A 23,912-nucleotide genomic window follows, 5' to 3' on the forward strand; every position below is an offset into this window, starting at 1 on the left:
ATACTAGCTGGGTTGAAGAAAAGGTCACAGGATGCAAAGGGAGCCTGGGCCGAGGAACTTCCTCAGGTACTGTGGGCATATCAAACTACATCTCAGTCGGCCACAAGAGAAACACCCTTCCGACTTGCTTATGGCATAGAAGCCATGATACCAGTAGAAATCAATGAGCAAAGTCCAAGAGTGAGCTTCTACGACGAGGTTAGCAACATACAGGGACACAAAGAAGAGCTCGAGCTACTCCTTGAAGTCTGAGAACAAGCCCAGATAATGGAAGTACTGTTGAAGCAAAGGATGACAAACAGATACAACAAGAAAGTCATTCGAAGAAGATTCACCCCAGATGACTTGGTCTTGATCATAAATGATATCGGTGTTAACAAGTCGGGGGATGGAAAGCTCACTGCTAATTGGAAAGGGCCATATAAGATAAGTGAAGTCTTAGGAAAGGGATACTACAAGGTAACCAACTTGAGCGGTACCGAGCTACCTAGGTCGTGGCATGCTTGTAACATGAAAAGGTACTATAGTTAAAAGCGAACTCCACTCCCTGGTGTACTCTTTTTTCGACTTCATGGTTTTTTTTCCAAAGAGGGGTTTTCCTGAAGGGGGTTTTAACGAGGCATCAAAGTGGAGGCTAAGGAGAGATAAAATTCCCCTAGTAGCAAAATATACCTTCCTCAATAAATAAAGATCTTTTTATCTCTTTATAAATTTATGCATTGTCATCATTATTCTACGAAATGCACCGACTTAAACTCGAAAAAATGTGAAAATCCCATGCTTGACCTAAGTGGTCGGCAGGATAAAACGTCGAGGTACAAGTCGGTGTAAATAGGTTATAAAAAGATGATCATAATAAACTCGGGAACATCTCGACCTATTAGTCGGAAATCACGAGAAAAGCGAAATGCATCGCGAAAATAACCTAAGTTACGAAACAGTTCAATAGATGAAAATTGAACACAAAAGGAATACAAAAAGAGACGAGGAAAGGTCCATAAAAAACAGAGGCAAAAGCTATCCTAAAGTCTTCGAAAAATCGTAAGTAACTTAGATAAAAAACAGCCTGTCAAATTTTTTCAAAGGGTTTTTCATATAAAAACCTAAGGAATCACGACAAAGCATGCACACACAGAAAATAACTAAAAACCCTTATCCAAAAAAGGGTAGAATAAAAAAAATTTTGTTAATGGTCAGAAGGCCAAAAGAGTCAGAGACAACCAACGCAAACAAACAAAGAAATAAAAATTGTTCAAAGAAGGGCCCACAAGCCGGGCCATAATATAGCTGATTCACTAGGAAGGTAAATCGGGGGTGTCTAAAGGTGAGGAGCTCGTATCTACGACAGGAAATGTCAAAGCAGTCTCTTCAATGGGAGTCGGGGCCTCTGAAGATGTCGGCAAAGATCCCTCCTGTTGATCCTCACGAAGAGGAGACTCAATAAGCTTTTGCCCCCGAGTCTTCAGTTCGGAGTCTGTCTCAGGATGGGGAGGAGAAACGATAGCTTCGTTTACAACAATCTTATCAGGATTCAGAGAAGAAAGGTCCAGGTCAGGAGCAATAACTCCAACCTGCTCGTTAAAAATCCTCCAGGCCTCCTCCGAGCTCTCCATCACGGAGTCCTCCAAATCCTGATAAGCCTCTCGACCTTTCTCCAGCTCCTGTTGGAGATCGATGTTTTTAGAGAAGAGCCTGACGTAATTCTGCTCCGCCTTCTCCTTAGGCCGCCATGACACACTGGCCTATCAGCTTCTTCTCCCTCTCCTGAAGCCGGGCCCTCTCCTCCTTCAACCAAGTAACCTCCCCCTGGAGCCACTTCTCCTCTTCTTGATAGAGGAAAATTCTCCCCTCCAACTCCTCAACCTTTTGGGAAGAACCTAAAGAACTAAAGAGAGTTTTGTCTAGAATATCAAGAAGTTTTGTGCAGATCCCAGTAGCCCGAACACTCCTCCAAACCATAATTTGAAGATGGTTTCGGAGAGAAACATCATCCATACTAATTTGAGTATGGGAAAAGATATGATTCTGAACGAACCGGGGACCATCAAACTTGGCCTCCCATGAAGGAGAAAAGCTAGACTTCGAGGTCTCGCGTTTCTTTTTCTCGGGTTGGAGGGAGGTTGGCTGGGGGGATAGGGGGAGGAAGAGGAAAAGCAGAGGAGGAGGTTACCAAGATAGGACGAGAAGAGGTCCCAGAATTGTGAGGGGGTGGAGGAGCGCCAGCAGCCCTCGCAGCGTCAGCTCGGGCACGTGCCTTCTTCTTAGCCTCCTGAACCTTTTGGTACGTAGCACTTGAACCACTCTTCACCATTTCTAGAAAGAAGAAAACAAGCAATTAGTCTACAAGTCGGGAAACATCCTACAAGTCGGTAAACTACACAAGTCGGGAAACATTCCACAAGAAGAAAAGCTACCTAATTGGGTCCGCACAAAACTCTGAAAGCCCAGAGAAATTTTTTGGTGTCCAAATTGGGGGCCCTTCCTCAAGCATCTCGGAAAAACCCCACGACAGCCTCCTCTACCTCGTCCAAATCTTCCAGGCCATATTTCTCCATAGGAGAGGCCTCTAACCAATAGAGAGAAAATCGAGGGTTGGAGTTCTCATCAAGAAAAAAGGGATGGTGACCCTCTACAGCTTGGACTTTGAAGAAAAATTTTTTAAAGTCATGGAAAGAATTGTCAAAGATAGAAAAAACTTTTCGACGTTGAATGGCCCGGAAAGAGATCCACTGCTGCTTATTATTTTGCCCACTAAAGGGTTTGGTCATATGAAAAAGGTAAGAAAAGATCTTTAAAGAGGTCGGAAAATCTAGCTCTCGACTAACAAGCTAGTAAATTTTCATGAAATCCCAAGAGTTGAGGTGGAGTTGGGTAGGAGCAACTCGGTAATGAGACAACACGCTCATCTCAAAATCAGAAAAAGGCAAAAGAACCCCAGATGCGTGAAGAAACAAGCATACATAAAGAAAAAGTGAGGGTCAGTGTCAACATCCTTCCCAAAACAAACCCGATCTTCAAGACCCGGGGCTATCAACTCATACTTGGGCTCGTCAACATCAGTACCACAAAATACAAAGCCTATAGTGAGTGCGGAGGACGGTGATGTAATCAGTATCTACTAAGGGACTCTCCTCGAGTAAAGCAACGAGACTTACAAAAAAATGAAAAAAGATATATAAAAAAAGGCCTCTAAAAGACGAAACAGCCTCTCTAAAAAACTAAACAAAGAATAGAATCTCTAGACCAACGAACTCGCTAAGGAACTAAGCATCACTCTAAATATACAGAGCAAAGTGCCAACGTAAATGATAAAAAGGGAGAAGAAAAAGGACTAACCTTTGTTGGCAAAAGCGAAGAGAAGCAGAAACAGCAGCAACAAAAGCACTTCAAGAAGGAAGAAGAACTTCTCTTTGGAAAGAATAAGGTCCGTAGGCAAGAAGTTTCATAAGACAAAAGAAAACAAAGAAAAGAGAGAAAAAAGTATTTATAACATGTCAGGGACATAAGGGTAAATCGACGCAATCATTATAGAAACACGTTGTTACCAATGTAATTGCTCCTACATGTTAATACGAAAATTCCAACGGACGTGACGTTTGATTAGACACGACGATTGAGAAATTTAAATCACGTCGGTTTTAAAAATCACGTCGGCTACGCACCCGAGTTCAAATACTCGAATCCAACTCATGAATAAAAGAGATCGGACTCGAGTAGGGACACTGTTCATACCCTGGCCCAACACTAGGGCTCAGGTTCAAGTAAACTAAAAAGGCCCAATCCAAAGATTGGCCTTCGTTACTTACCGGCCTCCTTAGAAGAGGTCGGATTCAGCACAGACTCCACTCTAAATACGTCGAGCTTGAAGGATAGCTTATAGATAACACTTATTCAAATAAATAACTGCCCCTAAAATCTCTTAACCCACTTCCAAGAGCCATACTCAACTCCCCTAAGATAAAGGGACGGTTACCCACCTTAAAAGGTGGAGCTACTCCAACGGTGGTTATTGGATCACTACTATAAATACACTAACACCCCTCAGGTATCTCTAAGTTTCAATACTCTCTAAACCTGCTAAACCCTTTGCTGACTTAGGCATCGGAGTGTCTTTGTAAGTACTACCTCCTATTCCTTCATACGCACAAGTCGGACGGCGGATCCCAAATGCAGACCAAGTCAGAGACCACCTCATCTTAACGTTTGGGCCAACCTTACAAGCCCAATCCATTAAGCTCAAGTTATCCACGTACCAATTATTATTTAGTAAATATTTTATAAATTTAAAATGAGATTTATTTATTATTTATTTTGACCAATTTATAATCTTATTTCTATTGTTATGTTATTGTTAATTTGTTATATTATTATTTGTTATTTAAAATTTAATGTTGAGATTATTCTTATTATTATTTTTTCAGATAGTTCAATCCCCCCAATCAAATCCCAATATAAAAATGAGAAACTACATTGAAAAGAAAAAAAAAAGACACAAAATAAATGCTACAATAACAAGGACACTGCACGTTATAATCACAAGTATCTAGTAGGGGTGTGCATGGGTCGGGTGAAATTGGGTTTGATGTGACTCAGATTCAACCCGAAATATATACCGAACCTATCTGTTAGATTCGAACCCGACCCTAGACCCGATGAAACCTATACACTTTTGGGCTACGATTATACCGGGTAAAAACCGGGTGAAAACCGGGCCATTAACATTATATTACTTTGATACTTTTTTGTAAGTTAGCATGTAAAAATATCCAAATTTCCAAAACTCCAACCATTATTTGACATGGTGAAATTCACTTAGAAAAATATAACAAGAACCAACTCTTATCTAAAATTAAAACATAACCATAATCAATACTAATATTGTCTAATAACACCAAATATTTAAATCAATACAAATAACACAATATTATGCATTAGTCTAAAGTCTTATGCATTTTAAACATAAAACATTAACTTATAGTCTTATATATAATGACTAATAACACAAAATATTAAGGTTTACAATACTTAAATTCCACATAATAATAGCCATCATCTATCACTAATAACACAAAATATTAATTGCGTATGATGACCGAGCCACCGGGCCAATTTCGGGTGACCCAAGCTATGGCTCGGACCCGACTCCGAAATAATGACCGTGTTTATTTTTGAGACATTTACCCGACCCTAGACCCAATGAAATCACACCAAATTAGTCCCTAAAATGTTCGGGACCGAACCGAATTTTCAGGCCGGACCGGGCCATACACACCCTAGTATCTGGAACCATTAACCACATTGCAACATTAAGGTAACATTTTTTTTGAGAAATGTTACAACATCATTATAATTTATTATTTTTTATTATTAGTTAGTTATTATTATTATTATTATTATTATTATTATTATTATTATTATTATTATTATTATTATTATTATTATAAACGGTTAAACCACGTCTAAGTATTAAAAAAATTATTTAAAAAAATTAGCATAAATTTTTTTATAATTAATTATTAACTAAATTAAATCTCAAAATATAACGTCTAACGTAATCTTTTCTTTTATTATAATTTCTTATAACTCTAATATTAATTTTTTATTAACAAAATATTATCCTCTGTAATATTTACTCCTAATCACTACTCTGTAAGTTTATATCAATGATCGCTAAGTGCAATACCTACTTCGTATTGTTATGTATCATTTATATAATATCGATATAATTAAGAATGTTTACATATATTTACATTAACCGCACAATATATTTAAGCTAACATGCATTAACAACATACATTAATCCCAAAATATTTATACACTTATGCATTAACATTATTAACAACATGTATATTATTTTTTAAATTCATATGCACTTTACATATTAACAGTAGTTTAACACCAACATAAAAAAAATTTAAAAATAAAAATTAATACTTACACAATGAAAATTAGCAAGATATTCAATAATATAACCTTAAGATAATGTTATATCTTGAACTATCTTGACAATTTTAATAAACACAAAAAGCACTCTCTCAAAAAAAAAAAAAGAGTTCTTTGATAAAATATTCAAACACTTAAAAGTTTTTCCTCTATCATAAATACTTCTCAAACATACCTAATTTCCATCTAAAGCCTCTCCTCCTCTTTATATTTATGTACTCTCTCGTTACACGCAAATTTACCAACTCCTGTATATAATGGACGTGTGTGCATGCTTCATAATTTTCGCATATTGCAAAGATTTACAGACACAAATACTCAATTTTTTTAGGTGGTGAAAATCTACATCTTTGACTGAAAATTATTGTAGAATAACTAAATAAATAAGAAAAAAATAACAAATATAAAATATGGAAATATAATTAGGTAACTCAAATAGTAATATTTACTAGAATTATTATATCAATATAGTAGATATAATTAATATATTTAATAATATTAAAGTATATAATAAAGAGAATAGTATGAAAGAGAAAGAATAGTATAAGAGAGACTATTGTTTTTATTGCTTGTACGAAAGTGAAACTACATTTCACTATTTATAGTAGAGGTTATATGCTTGCTTTTTCAAAACCTCTTTAATACCATTCACTTTAGAGAGTGTGAACCGCCCACAATGAATGGACATCCACGTTATAACCTTATCACAACACTCCCCCTTGGATGATCATTCAGGATTATGCCTCGTTAAAACTTTATTAAAGAAAAACCCAATGGGAAAAAACTTTAGTGAAGGAAAAAGAGTACAAAATCCTTTGTGATAGAGACTGCCTCATTAAAAACCTTGTCAAGAAAAATCTAATGGAAAAAAAAACCTGACCAAGGAAAAAAGAGTACAGTCTCCCCCTCTTGTCGACATCACTTAATGTCTCGAAATCGGCGCATCCCAATCTCATGTACCAATCTTTCAAAGGGAGATTTTGGGAGTAACTTTGTGAATAAATATGCCAGATTGTCACATGAGCGGATCTGTTGGATATCAATTGTCCATTGATTTTGAAGATTATGAGTGAAGAAGAATTTGGGAGAAATATGCTTTGTTCTATCACCTTTGATGTATCCGCCTTTAAGTTGAGCAATGCAGCTGTATTATCTTCAAACAGGACAGTTGGAGCTATCTTATGATCAATCAGTCCACATGATGACAGAATATATTGAATCAGAATCCTCAGCCAAAAATACTTGCGACTAGTTTCGTGAATCGCTAGTATTTCAGCATGATTAGAGGAGGTTGCTGCTATTGTCTGTTTCGTGGACTTCCATGATATAGCTGTTCCACCATATGTGAACAGGTATCCTGTTTGAGATCTCTTTTTTTGTGGATCAGACAAGTATTCAGCATCTGCATAGCCAACTAATTGTGACTTGGATCCATAGGGATAAAACAATCCCATATCAACCGTTCCATGAAGATATCGAAAGATTTGATTGATTCCACTCCAATGTCTTCTGGTTGGAGAAGAACTATACCTTACTAGTAAATTCACCGCGAATGATATGTCAGGTCGCGTATTATTAGCAAGATACATTAGCGCTCCAATGGCACTAAGATATGGTACTTCAGGACCAATGATATCTTCATTTTTTTCTTTAGGACGAAATTGATCATTTTCCACATTTAAAGATCTTACGATCATTGGGGTACTTAATGTATGTGACTTATCCGTATAAAATCTCTTCAAGATCTTTTCTGTGTATGTTGTTTGATGAATAAAGATCCCGCCTTTTGTATGCTCGATCTGCAAACCGAGGCAAAATTTAGTCTTTTCAAGATCTTTCATCTCAAACTCTTCTTTTAGAGTTTTTATAATTATTGGAATCTCTCCAAGAGTTCCAATGATATTTAAATCATCAACGTACACAGCAATTATAATGAATCCAGATGCAGTTTTCTTTATGAAAACACATGGACAGATATCATCATTCTTGAATCCATTTTTGGCCAGATACTTAGTAAGACGATTATACCACATTCGTCCAGATTGCTTCAGACCATATAAAGATCTCTGCAATTTGACTGAGTATAACCATTGTGAATATTCCTTGGATGGTTTAGATATCTTTAGTCCTTCAGGGACATTCATATAGATATCCCGATCTAATGAGCTGTATAAATAGGCTGTTACCACATCCATTAAATGCATATGCAGTTTATGATATGCAGATAAACTGACCAAATAACGCAATATTATCGCATCCACTACAGGGGAATACATTTCTTCATAATCTATACTGAGCCTTTGTGAAAAACCTTGTGCTACAAGTCGGGCTTTATAGTGCACAACTTCATTTTTCTCATTTCATTTTCTCACAAATACCCATCGGTATCCAACAGGTTTTACATCTTCTGGTGTACGGACTACAGGTCTAAAGACTTCATATTTTGCAAGTGAGCCTAATTCAGCCTTCATGGCTTCTTCCCATTTTGGCCAATCATTTTTTTGTCGACATTCTTCGACTGATCTTGGCTCAAGATCCTTATTTGCATACATGATATTTAATGCCACATTATATGCAAATATTTCATTGACAATTGTCTTATTTCGGTCCCATTTTTTTCCTGCAAAGACATAATTTATCGTGATCTCGTCATTTTCACAATTTTCAGGTACCTGAACGTCTTCTGGCGTTAAAACTATATCAGAATTTCAGACAACTGCAGGTGTCTCTACTATGTCTTTTTCAACAGGAATAATATTTACCTCTTTTCTCTTTCGAGAATTTTTGTCTTTGGAACCGACAGGCCTACCACGCTTCTGGCGTGTATTTGCTTCGGTGGCAATTTGTCCAACTGGGACATCAATTCGAATTGGGGCATTTTTTGCTTGTATATACGACTTGGTTATCCTCTTTGTATCAGAAAATGCATTAGGCAATTCATTTGCTATTCTTTGTAAATGTATAATCTTTTGAACTTCTAGTTCACATTGCCTTAATCGAGGATCTAAATACATTAAGGATGATGCATTCCAATTAAGTTCCTTTTTAGGAAACTTATTCTCTCCCCCTAATGTTAGAAATTTTGATTCATCAAAATGACAATCCGCAAATCGGGATTTAAATACATCTCCAGTTTGTATCTCAAGATACCTCACTATGGAGGGAGAATCATATCCAATATATATCCCCAATTTTTTTTGGGATCCCATTTTGGTGCGATTAGGTGGTGCAATGGGAACATATATCGCACACCCAAATATTCTTAAATGGAAAATATTTGGCTGCTGGCTAAATGCTAATTGCATAGGAGAAAATTGATGGTAACTCGTTGGCCTCAAACAAATAAGTGATGCGGCATGTAAAATAGCATACCCCCAAACCGAGGTTGGGAGATTCGTTCTCATAAATAAGGGTCTAGCAATTAATTTGAGGTGTTTAATAAGTGATTTTGTTAACCCATTTTGTGAGTGAACATAAGCTACTGGATGTTCAACACTTATTCCATTAGCCATACAATAAGCATCAAAAGCTTGGGAAATAAATTCACCAGCATTATCAAGACGAATTGCTTTGATTGAATTTTCTGAAAATTGTGCTTTTAATCGAATAAGTTGGGCAAATAATCTCGCAAACGCCAGGTTGCGAGAAGATAATAAGCACACATGTGACCATCTCGAAGATGCGTCTATTAGGACCATAAAATATCTAAAAGATCCACATGGTGGATGAATAGGTCCACATATATCACCTTGAATCCTTTCTAGGAATTTAGGGACTCAAATCCAATCTTTACTAGTGATGGCCTTAAAATTAACTTCCCTTGAAAACATGCAGCACAACAAAATTCACTAGTTTTAAGAATCTTCTGGTTCTTTAGTGAATGTCCATGGGAGTTTTCAATAATTCTCCGCATTATGGTTGTTTCCGGATGACCCAACCGGTCGTGCCAAGTTATAAATTCATTTGGGCTAGTAAACTTCTAGTTTACAGTGGCATGTGATTCAATTGCACTAATCTTGGTATAATACAACCCAGATGAAAGTGATGGACTTTTCTAATATAACATTTTTATTTGAATTATAAGTTGTGATACATAAGTACTCATGACTCCCCTCATTCATAGTCTCAATATGATATCCATTTCGGCGAATATCTTTAAAGCTCAACAAGTTTCTTCGAGACTTGGTAGACAACAGTGTATTATTTATTATGAATTTTGTTCCTCCGGGAAACAAAATTATAGCTCTTCCGGAGCCTTCAATCTCATTGCCTGAGCCAATAATAGTATTAACACATTCCTCTTTTGGCACAAGATGGGTAAAATATATATCACTTTTGAGAATAGTGTGCAAACTTGCACTCTCCGCAAGGCATACATCGTCATTACATATCTTTGCCATTCTCTTCAAAGACAAATAATAATAAAATGAGTAGTATGTACAGTTAAATTGAATATTTGATTGGAATTATTTTTCTAAAAAATACTGTACATAAAAATGATGTCATATACTAAAATTTTATTTTAAAATATGACACATTTAATAATTTTAAAATTCATAAACATTAATATTTTTCATTATTTATATACATCACATTTGAAACTTAAATACATAGAAAATAAAACTTAACAATAAATTCTTTACATTATTTATTTACATGGATACATAACAATCTTACATTTTAAACTATTCCATCATTGATCAAATTACCAATATTTCCTTCAGGATTCTCAAAGAAATCAGATACATCATAATGAGTGGTGGAATTTTTAGCATCATTTAAAACAAAATTTGTTTCTTTTCCTTTGTCATCATTTTTCAAAAATTCTTGGTAAAGATCGACTAGGTGCCTTGGAGTACGACAGGTACGTGACCAATGACCCTTTCCACCACAACGGAAATACTTATCCTCTGTTGATTTATTCTGCCCAATATTTCTTTCTTTATCCCACTTCTGGTGAGATCCTCTCTTTTGAATATAATTCTTTTTCCTTCCATAATTTTTCTTGTTATTAAAACCTTGCCATTTACCTCTTCTGGGGTAATTTGTCGCATTTACTTCAGAAAATGGGCGGCGCCAGCTGGGCACGCTTCATGATTTTTTAAGAGCAACTCATTGTTGCGTTCAGCAACAAGAAGGCAAGAAATTAACTCAGAATATTTTTTAAATCATTTTTCTCGATACTGCTGCTGTAGGAGCACATTCGAGGCATGGAAGGTTGAGAAAGTTTTCTCCAACATATCATGGTCAGTTATCTTTTCCCCACATAATTTCATTCGTGAGGTGATTCGAAACATTGCAGAATTATGTTCATTTATAGATTTAAAATCTTGTAAACGCAACTGCGTCCATTCATATCGAGCTTGAGGAAGTATCACCGTTTTCTGATTATTATACCTTTCTTCAAGGTCTTTCCAAAGATCTGCAGGATCTTTTAATGTGAGGTATTCATTTTTCAATCCTTCGTCAAGATGACGACGAAGGAAAATCATGACCTTGGCTTTATCCTTTTGGGATGCATTATTTTCAGCCTTAATGGTATCTCCAAGATCTATTGAATCAAGATTAATTTCAGCATCTAGTATCCATGATAAATAATTGTTTCCAGATATATCAAGAGCATTGAATTCAAGAGAGTTTCGACATAATGAAAATTTGTTACCTGAGTCTTCCTTAAAAATTTAATCAGAGTCTCGTGCTAATAACGTGTTGTAGAATAACTAAATAAATAAGAAAGAAATAACAAATATAAAATATGGAAATATAATTAGGTAACTCAAGTAGTAATATTCACTAGAATTACTATATCAATATAGTAGATATAATTAATATATTTAATAATATTAAAGTATATAATAAAGAGAATAATATGAAAGAGAAAGAATAGTATAAGAGAGAAACTATTGTTTTTATTGCTTGTACAAAAGTGAAAATACATTTCACTATTTATAGAGGTTACATGCTTGTTTTTTCAAAACTTCTTTAATACCATTCACTTTAAAAAGTGTAAACCTCCCACAATGAATGAACATCCACGTTATAACCTTATCACAACAAAAATAGCATTTTTGACGGCATTTTCAGTGTGAAATTTATTACACTAAATTTGAATCTATATTAAAATTAATTAGTGTCTAATCCCTTGTATTTTGCTTATATTTTTTTATATATAGACACACACGTATTTTGGTAAATAACATGAATATCATTTAACTTCTTTCATTGTAAATTACTCTCATAGATAGATAGTAATTAACTTCTAAAACTTATGATTTCCATGATTAGATTTATGTAAATGGAATGTCCTAGAATTTCGCACATGTCAAATCCATTTTCTGTGTAATTTGTGATTGGTGAAGATGAATAACAGAACAATTTGAAGAGAGAACAAGTTATTATATTATAAGTGGTGGTCCAATAGAAATTGATTGGGACTTGCAAAGGCATTTATGCCCTTTGTTGTTTTCTGTAGTTTGAAAAATTGTAAGCTAAGTATTTTCCATAGTATATGGGGACTAACTGTGGCAATGTTTTGTCCACGCCATTTTCATATCCTTAATCCTCTCTTTTAAGGATTTTTGGACCATTACTACTTTGTCTATATTTTGCTGTTAATTGTAGCCATGCAATTATTCATGAATTGATTGACATACATATTCCATTCTGGTCAGCGGGATAAATTGTCCAGACCCTAAAAACCTCACACATGTATATAATATAAGGATGGTGAGATTTATTATTTATTTATTTATTATTTGAATAATGAAGGATCGCGAGATTGCTATTAAGGGTTTGTACTTTGTAAAGAGGGTTTGCAAAGCATATATATCATGCAAAAATATTTATATTCTAATATTAATAGAGTGAATATTGTTATTTTATTTTGATTATATTACTTTTATTTATTTTTTAATTATATTTTTACTTGAATATATTACAAATAAAAGTGACATCAGTAAAATAAGAATGAATAATTTCAAGGATTTAACATTTTATAAGTAGCAGGTCAAAGGTAATTCAATAATACTCGCAAGTCCAGTATGATTCGAGGAAAGGAAAATGAAAAGAAATAAAACCAGAGTTTTAGGCTAAATATCTTTTTTCTTTTTCTTTTTTCTGGACTCAAGGCTGAATACACTTTTGAGTAGGCCTTTTTCTTTTTTTTGGTCATTAGGTTAGTTGTAAAAAACCAGAGACTAGTTTAGATTGGCCCAACATCAACTAAGAATTCCCCTGAACTACCCCTATACCAATATATTCTTAGGAAGGCCAAGGCCAAGTCCAAACTTTGTTTTCTTTTTTTTTTTTTTTAACGGGCTCTCCTAACCCGAGAGATTAAGCATTAATTCGTCGTAGATTTGAGCTCAATATAACAGTTTGTCACTAGTCAATAAATTACTACATACACAAGGTGAAACTTAAATCCCTAATATAATACTTATATAGACGAATGAGCTTACCACTTCACCAACCTAAATTGGTTCAAGTCCAAACTCCTTATTGATATTTGATATGCATTAGGATGGAAACAAATATTATGGAGTGTCTATATTCATTTATTCCTCAGGTTCTTTTTGTTTAAAAATATTAAGGATAAAGTATTATTTTGGTCACTAATGTTTGGGTCGAATCCTAATTTGGTCCCTAACATTTAAAACGTCCTATTTTAATTTAAAAAACTTTCAAATGTCCGATTTAATCCAAAAAAAAAAAATTTCAAGCAGGTTTAATGTTGTCATACTATTAAATTTGTTACAAACAGTTGGCATATTGAAGAGTCAAAAGCATTCGATTTCAGTATGTAAGTAAAATCGAACTACTAACGATCACCAATATAAAAATTTTTCCTTTAATTTTGGAGAATTGATAATTGATTGCTAGCAGGGATGGAGGTACGTATGTGATTGTGGGGGCAAGTGTCCCCACTACAATTTGAAAATTTTTTGAGTAGTATACGATAATAATATTTATTTGTCTCCACTAAATTACTGAATTTGACCCCACAATCATTTTCTATTCAATTTTTGATATTTTATAGTCAATTCAAGAATTTTATTATTAGATGTCATTAAAATAATCAATTCTCAATTTAAATGAAATTTGTGTTTTTTTTTTAAAGTCGACTCGAAATAATATTATTTATCTTTTTTTATATTATTTTTAATTTTTTCTGTAACAACATCATTAATGGAATGAACTTTCTTAACTATGAATCTCAACAAGAATTGGTTTCTAATTGTATGAGAAGTAAATTTATATATATAAGAGTAATACTACACATCCAAGTCTTTTTATGAACTAAGTCTAATCAAATTAAACAATAAGATTTAGAATAATACTAGTCATAACTGATTTTTGTTATTTTAGACTAACTTGGTTGGACTTGGTTAACAAAAAAACTTAAATATGTAGCATTATTCCAAGAGATATTTCGATTATATTGTTAAGAAAAATATTATTCAATTTTTTTTTAAATATGAAACTTAAATAATAAAATTCTAAATTATATGTTATTATTTAAATTGCTATTTTAGTGTTTAATTTATAAATTAAATATTTTAAAGAATAATTACATTATATATACATAGAAAATAACTAATGTATGTATACATATTAAAATAAAAAATATACATTAAAAATAAATTAAAAAATACAAGTATTTATATACAAATATATAATGATTAATGAATAATTTGATAACTGATTTTTATGTACACATAATATTTTTATTATAAAAATTATTATTATAATATATATATTTTGCCCCACAATCAAAATTTTCTGGATCCGTCGCTGATTGCTAGAATTTAGGATTTTGTATATGAAGAAAATTGAAGAGAAGAAATGTTAAGAAAAAGTTTTGGTTATGTTTTTCTAATATATGGAAGAAGATATGACTTAACTAGTAACATTATTAATATTTATGTCACTCGCTTCGTTAACTATTCATATCAAATTTAACATATGACAACATTGAACTTGTTTGAAACTTTTTGGGACAGAAATAAGACGTTTGAAATATTAGAGACTAAATTAGGATTTGGCTTAAACGTTGAAGATCAAAATAGTACTTTAACAAAAATCCTAAATTATATTTGATTTTGGTCATGAACCTTTTTTTTGTCAAGTAAACGGGGTTTGTCATCAGCTATATTTGTTTGTTGATGAATGATGAGTCAAAATAGAGCCAAATTTCAATTTAACAAGTCTTACAATACCAAAAAGTATAAAAATAAGCTGTGCTATTTCACCATCGGAAACGTAGTTGGCAACTGCCAACTACGAATACGTAGTGAATTCTGATTGTTGTTTTACAGAATTATCCTTGATGGATTATTTTCATTTCTGACGCACTCACATCTGATCTCTCTCACTTCCATTCTGACGCGCTCACATCTGATCTCTCTCACCTTTCTCTCGACTCGTTTCTCCCCAAAACTTAAATTCTGTCCGCTTGATTTGTCCCTAAAGAATATATCTTTTTTTTCTTCTCTACGAAATGTAAAGCTTTGTGCATTGTTTATCCTTCTCAACACCACAACGAACTTGCAGTGTGATAGTTGACTCCTTTGGCGATTATGTTACTTCCTTTGAGGTATGTAGTCTTCGACCCTCTGCTATTTTATGCTACTGGTTGTTTTACCTGGCTGAAATCAATTTTGAGATTTGAGATTTGATTGAATGATTATATCAAAACTTGTAATTTTGACAATTTTAGAGTTTCAATTTGATTGTTAACGGATTTAGTGGGAGAAACATGAGCCAGTTTTACACAGCCAATATTTGGCTTTCATCAATTCAATTCGTGTTTGATTTAGGGTTGCATCAATTTTATTCGTATTTGATGTTAGTTTTGTTTGATAGGACACCTGGGGGGTTCTGTGGGCTTTCACATGACCCATGTGAGAAAGCAGTTCTCTTTGACACGACTCGTACGAGAGGTTAGATGGTTATCACACGACCCATGTGAGAAAGTGGCTTGCTTTGACACGTCCCATGCAAGACATCAAATGGCTGTCACGCAATTCGTGTGATAGGTTAGAGGATTGTCATACGCCCCGTGTAAGAGATCAGACGGGAGAGGACTGTGACTTGGCCTGTGTGAAAGATTAGAGTTATTTTTTTAGTTTCAATATTTTGTAAACCCAATTAAGAAATTGGTGGTGGAAATTGCTTAGGGTAGTTGCAACCAATATAGTGGCGTTGAAATATTTTTGTAAGTTATTAATCAATGGCTAGTTTGGAGGTAGAGTTTTCAGTTATTACCTGGACCAGAACATGGTTATTTTGCAAAGTAGTCAATTGGTTTTTGACGTATATTCTTTTGGTTGCATTTATGTGTATTTATTTGATTCCATGCATTTTGTCTAATCCTGTTTGTATTGTTGGTTAGGCATTTGTAGTTAGATGTTAACTTTCTCTATCCCTTTGTGATTTTCTTCCAGAAAACTTTTGGTGATGATGTTCCCATTTTTGGCATGGAATTTGAGTCTATGGATGGAGTAATCCAATTTTACAACACCTATGTAAGAAGAGTTGGCTTTGACTGGAGGAATAGGAGTTTGAAAAAAATGCCGATGGGGTTGTATACTATGTTATGCTTATCTGCAACTAGAAGGGAAGAGCCGAATCAAATGTTGATGAAACGAGGAAGACCTATCCAAAAGGACCTACAGGGTGCAAAGCCAAGATGATTGCCTTTTCTGATGTCGACGGTAGTTGGATTGTTAGGATAGTTGAACCCGAACACTATCACGATCTGAGCTGCACTAATTCGAGGTTATTGAGGAGAAATAATGTTATTTCTATGTAGGTTAACAGGACTTGCCAAATTGATTCTCAAGCCGACATTTGAGTATATAAAACATTTCAAAAGCTGCTTAATCATGTTGGCAGACCTGATAGCCTTAGTTTTTGGGAAAAAGATGTGAGGATTTCATTGATTTGGATAGGAGATCAATTTGGAAAAGAGGTGATAGTAAAGCGGTGATAGACTATTTCAAACTGATGAAGGAGTCAGACAACTGTTTTTACTATGATGTTGATTATGATGAAGAATGTTGAATTATTCGGATACTTTTTGTTGATCTTCGGAGCATTGCCGCGTATGAGTACTTTGGCGATGTTGTTATCTTTGATACGACATACCTAACAAACAAGTACAACATGCCATTTGCTGTTTTTGTCGGAGTTAACCATCACGGACAATCTATACTTATTGGATGTGGGTTACTTAACTCCGAAAAGGAGGATTCATTTGTTTAGTTGTTTAATTCCTGGGTGAATTGTATGTCCAAATAGCTGCCAGTAGCTATTGTAACTGACCAATGTTCCTTTATGAGAGCTACTATTAGGAAGGTCCTGCCACATACTAGGCATAGGAGGTGCTTGTGGCATATAATAAAGAAGGTTCGTGAAAAGTTGAAAGGATATGGTTGTTACGAAGATATTCAGGTTACAATAAATGAAGTAGTCCACCAAAATTTAACTATAAAAGAATTTGAAGACAATTGGACTGATTTTGTGAACGCCTACTGTCTCGAGGATAACAAATGGTTGCAAGGGCTATGGAATAATGGCAGATGTTGGGTTCTAGTCTATTTGAAGGGTGGCTTCTGGGTTGGAATATCATCCACATGCACTCAGAGAAGCGAGAGCATCCATTTTTTGTTCGGTAAGTATCTAAACCCTCAAGCAACATTGGCTGAATTTATAACCCAGTACAATAATGCTCTAATGTCTAGGGTGAAAAAGAAGGCTGCCAAGGATTTTGAATCTTTGAACAAAGTTGTGCTGTGTTGCTCCAACAGCGAGATTAAAGTGCAATTTCAATTCAAATACACCAATGACATTTTTCAGAAGGTGTAGCATGAATTTCAAGAGAAGATGAACTGCATTTTGTTGATCCAGGATGAAGAGATAACCAAGTCTATGAGGTGGTCCATGATGTGAAGATAGCAGGCCGACGACGAAAAGTGAGGCACCTGATCAGGTTTGAGAAGGACGGGGGGTATGTAGGGTTTGATTACTTGCTATTTGAGTTCAAGGGCATTATACGCTGTTATTCACTGGATGTGCTTCAACAGGAAAGAGTTTTGGCTGTCTCTAATCGGTATTTACTTCCAAGTTGGAGCAAGAGAATTTTCAAAAGGCATCCACCATAACGAGTTGTTACATGGTGGACTATAGACAGCCGCACGTGAAGTGTTATGACTGCCTTCGGGACCATTTTAGCAAGGTTACAAAAGCAGTTGTACACTCTGAGCAGTACAACGACCTCTTGTACAACTCGCTCAAGGAGTTCTGTGTCGGTCTTCCCCAAAATATTTCTTACAGCGACTGCGGTGTATCCTTTAATCATGGTGAAAAAGGAATAAGCGAGTGTGGTAGAGTTGAAACAGATGCCAATCTCAGCATCCGTAGTCCTATAAGGGTTAAACAAAAGCCCCCCCCCCCCCCAGAATATAAAGGTTTTAACTTTCAATTGTGATTATGCAAAATGCAAGAAGCATTCACTAAAAACGTGTGTGGACTCCAATTCCGAAAATTAGGGCGTAACAATCGGGAAGTGATGGAAAAATATATCGGCAATGGACGTCAAGCAGGTAACTTGTTATTGAAGTTTTTGACTCAATTGTATAGATGTTTTGGCTAGTATAGTAACTGGCAATAACTTTAATTATTTCAGTGTGGTCCAAACCAAGGCGAATTCGGTGCTCCCTGCAACAACGTCGTGTTTGAATCATTCGTGGAGGTCATAGCCGACCAAGAAGAGGGGAACATAGCCGTTACGGTGTGCTTTAATGCATCAATCTCACTTATTGTCTAATGGGTTTTTAGAACCGAACATACCGATGGGTTACTAAGCGGATGTATACGTTTATAGTGACTCGTCGTTATTTGTGGCACTGTAATGTATTTTAATTTTTAAACCTCTTTAATAGAGTGCTCATGTTGAAAGAATGTAATTTGTGTTGACGATAAACATCGTTGAACTTTACATAAGACGCTGCCCCTGCCGCCGATATTGTTGTGACAAATTTTTTATTACTATTGATCCTTCATTCTTGTTGTGCTAGACTACTTATTTACTATTCTTATTTTCTTGTTATGCATGTATGTTTGGAACTTTAGTTAAGAGGGACCTAGCAAACTATAGCAGATGCGTGGCCAGGCTCAAATTGTACAGGAAATAATTGTGTGTTATTGCTTCAATCAACCGACATTTCAAGTTCTTATCTAACTGATTTTTCTCTACATAGTTCAACCATTGAGACTATCCAGAGGGCATCAACAGTTTCAGTTTTAGACTCATTGGATTTGTTTCATTTTAAATCGTGACTCGCTGGACTAGTGGACGTTGTGCTGTCTATATGCTTCCTTTTTTTATATGGTTGACACAACGCAATCACATCCTGTTGTTGAACCCATGTCGTGGACTTGATTTATGTTTGTGGTAGTGGTGTTGGAGTTCTTGGTCTTGTGCATAGCCGATTGTTTTGTGTATTTGAGAATTTTTTTCATTTTATTGAACTTAGGCACTCGGGTTGTGTTAACAGTTGTTATGCTTAGTACCAGTTTAAAATGACATGTTCTTTTGGCAATATTCTTGTAACTTACTTCAGAAAATCCTGTTGCTTTACCTAAACGATTCCGTGTTCATGTTTCTAAATTTGTTAATGAGATCAGCTTGATATAATTATATATTCTATTCTATGTGTCCAATTGAAAAATAAAGTCACCAGATGTTAAACATATCATAACAGCATGATAAATATTTTAAGCAGCACCAGAACCATAAGCTGACCAGTCTTGTAACATTTTCATTCACTTTGTGTGACAAGTTTAAACGTTCTATGGTCTTTTTAGAATTTAGTAGCCACATCCCATTACCCATGTAATAGACGCCTATAATCATCTGTGTCATTATTGGGCCAAGCCAGATACTCTTGCCTCTATGCATGTCCACGGGCACAGCTAGTCAAATAATGCGGCCCATGGGTGAGGATCGTGATTGATCTAATATCCCGTTGTTCTCTCCACAACCCGTGTGACAATCTGTAACGACTGTTGTTGATTGGTATCATGGGACACATGAGGTTTGAGCATATGAATTCGTTACTTAGACAACGTTACTACAATGAATAAACAAAGGAAACATAAGCATCAAGGTAATAAAGATAAGCATCAAGTACACTTACACTATGCTTTACACATTCACATAAACTAAGCATTAGTGGCACATAAACCAAGCATGATGGAGTACCACATATAGATAACCTAAGCATAAGAGAAAATAACATAAACTAAGCATTAATAGTAAAACCAGGGATAGTATCATGGTTGGAAGACAGTAGAATGTGGTGCAAAGTCATAGCTAGTGGAAGCAGATTTGTTTGGATCACGGTCATATACGTTCTACTCGTCATCGCTGTCATCATCCTCAAGGTTCGATAGGTAGTCTTTATTGCCAATGAATTTGTCTTCATCATTTGCTATTACTTCTACTTGGTTCACCTCTGCCCATTTCATGCAGGCTTCCCTGATGGCTAATCTACCTATACGCATAGCTATTTTGTTGTTCTCCTTACTAATTCTTAGGAGGGAGACTCCATAGTCGTAGTCATTCCAGCGGTAGTAATGAATAACATCCTTCAAGTTTGGCATAGCCCCACCAAGCCTCTATAGGTCTCTTTTGAGATCATATTGCTTTTTCACATGGAACTCATATTCATGCCTTATAGCCTCCTTCTCAAGCTCCTTAGGCATGATGGTCTCATATTGCCAATACACCCGGTCCAGCATGTTGATATAGCCGTCCCGAAAGAATGCTTGGTCGTGGTAAGGCTTAGGGATACATGGGTAGCACTCATAGTATCGTCGTGAAAGTGATTCAGCTGTTGGAGTTCAAATCCACTTTGATGATGAAGCGAGTTTTATATAAGCTGATATATCTTTCCCTGTTCTTTTTCACCATTATTTCTATGTAATTCCCATAACATATCTAGCTGGACTGTTGCTTGTAATTTCCAAGACGAATAAAATCATGATGGGAGAATAAAATCTCAAGCATGCACGAAAATAAGCTTAGGAATATTCTTGAGATTCACTGGTAGAGTTGAAAGGAAAACCCTATACAAGTTGTTGTCTTGTCGGTGGAAGGACAACGCTTAAAATTTCGTTGGAAGTTGCACCTCGGTCAAATCGGGTGTTGAACATCGGTTAAAATATTCATGAATTATCACCATGGACATACCTTTAGACATAAGTAGATATTCCTGTATAAGGCGGAGACGTGTGAAGGTGAATATCTTCATGATATCTTCCTTCTTTCTTTTGGAACATGTGTCCACTTATTACAACATGTTCTATCCATCTATAGCAAGTTCTATACTATAGGATTCTTTATAGTGAGCTATGTTGATTCTCACTATCTTTCAGGCAGAAACCAGCAACTCGGAATCTCTTTCCATCGGTCATCATGTGTTGAAATAGTGTGTTTTCTTTAGCAGTTATAATCTGGGTTTTTATTCCCTCGGCTGTTGTGTTTCCTTTTGCTATTTGTGCAACTCTAACAAGTTCTATGTTACAAAAATGACCGAATTCATGTAACATTTTAAAATTTCACATATCCGTTGTGTAGGGTCAGAATCACGGACCGTGGCATGCGAGAAATTTCTCACTTTCTCCCTTTCCCAAATATCACCCCTTGCTTCACGTGTCGTTCTCCATCTTATGTAGGTTGAAGGGTGTACCACGTGCCCGTGGTCGAATCCATAAACCAAATCTTTCTGTCACATTTGCAGCAACATCTGATGAGTGACAACTCCACGAGTTCGACTGCTAAATGTAGAACTGACGGACCGCAAGTAAGGCCCTCTTGTGGTCCTTGTGAGTCTGTTAGGCCAATATTTGAAGGAAGATCTCTCTATCGAAGAAGTCTCTTTCACCTATTCCTACAAAAATCTTCATAAACAGGAAGGATGAGTATTTCTTGGCCTAATAGGTTTTACAATCTCATGCTTCCTCTTGAGATCAACTACACACCTATGAAAATGTATGACTTGATGGAGAGGTACTGGGCATTAGACATATCTAGCATGTTTGTTTACAACATGTGTACCAATGCCAGGACCTCCACAAGAAACCTGAGAACCTTGAGGAAGGAATGGGCGTATAGGGATAAGGAAGGATTGGAACTTGTGGAAACTCTGAGGGCCTACTCGTGCAGCAGACCGGTTAGGCGCTCTCTTGGACTGAATCGTTCAACATGGCCAGACCTGGAGAAGGCAGTAAATGTCATAAGGCACGAGAATAATCAGATGATGATTAGGCTTAATCGTTTCAAGGCCACATGGGACATCAATATCTTGAGAGATGTTACACCTGAAGAAGAGTACAACAAGAGAAGGGATGCAATCCTGTTGGACCGTGCATACGCTACCCATGGTGACCTCCCCGACAATAACTGACCTATAGTCCTTATTTACCCTGATAAAGTAAATCTACTTCAGTTATATGTCTTAATTTATAGTGTAGGAGTTTTCGTTTTATATCACTTGCAGGCTTCATGTATCATGATTTATTCATCAATTCATTTTGGTTTTTCGTGTTTAAATTTTCAGCTAGTGTTTATGCATATGTGGAGATGGGCACATATGTTTTGCTTGAAATTAAGATGTGTTACGTGAAATACTGGCGAGGTTCTCATTTAACCTAAGTCCTATGTTTCAATCCAACTGCGCTAAGTAACCTAACAATTTCTCAAAAATAGAGTCGACATATCTATTATTTGATGACCTACGGTTGTAAAACCTAAACAGGATGTATAATTATTAATACGTAAAAAGTCAAATTACATCATCATGCGGTCTTAACTGAAAAAAGTCAATTGAATTACAATAGCTAACTATACAACAAGTTAATGGTTCTAATATCGGCTTCATCCACTGGGAACAACCCAGGAATGAACCTGGGTGAGGTCCTTCCTTAAGTCATTAAGGGTCTCATCCAATTTGGTGATAGATGTAAGCAATTGTTGTTGCTGTCACTCGATGTTATCGAGGCATTGAGACATGCCCTCATTGTAGTCAAGTTGATCCTGTCTCACATATATCAAGAAACCATTTTTGAATCCATCCCATAGCCACATGCAAGCAGAGTTAATTGTATATTCACACAATTCAACAGGTTTTAGTTGTTTGTTAGTATTTGTTTAGAAATTTAGATGTCTTGTTATTAATTTTTAAGGGGTTTTATTGTCCTTCTATTAAAATGGTTAATCGATTATTTAGATGCTTAGTCTGATATTGGAGCAATTGTTTTATCGATATTTATTCAGCCAAATTTAGTTCCAACAGAAAATCCTAACCCCAATATCACTAGTCAAAATGTTAAACCAATTGGGTCTGTGACTAATGGATTTGTCACTAATACAACTGTTGTAAGTAATTCTGATGATGCTATTCAACATACGATTATGACCAATGGATCTGGCACTAATGTAACTGTAAGTTCTTTGTGGAGGATATTGTTCCTACTGCATTTGGTTGTTTAATATAAAATGGATGTGGATCATAGTGAATTTGTATGTGAACATTGTAGGGCCAATTGGATGATGTTGTAAAAGAGAGAAAAAGGAGGACAAGAAAGTTCACAAGGTTCAGGCCTCCTGGACAAGCACAAGCCCAATTCAGGCCTCCTAGACAAGTCCAAGCCCAATTTAGGCCTTCTGCTCTAGTCCAGAACCAAATCAGGCTTCCAACCCAAGCTCAAGGACATATTAGGCCCCTGCAACAACAACTGACCAATTTAGAACTCCAACTCAAGTATAGTCAAAATCCTCCGCAGCTAAGTCACTGAATCCAGCCTTATTCAGAAAAAAGCAATCAATTGCAAGGCCTGAACAAGCTCCACCACAACCAAACCCCACCACAACAAGTTCAACTGATGGTATTTCTACATAAATT

Source organism: Arachis hypogaea, chromosome 9 (genome assembly GCF_003086295.3).
Source record: "Arachis hypogaea cultivar Tifrunner chromosome 9, arahy.Tifrunner.gnm2.J5K5, whole genome shotgun sequence".
In the NCBI taxonomy this organism is placed as follows: domain Eukaryota; kingdom Viridiplantae; phylum Streptophyta; class Magnoliopsida; order Fabales; family Fabaceae; genus Arachis; species Arachis hypogaea.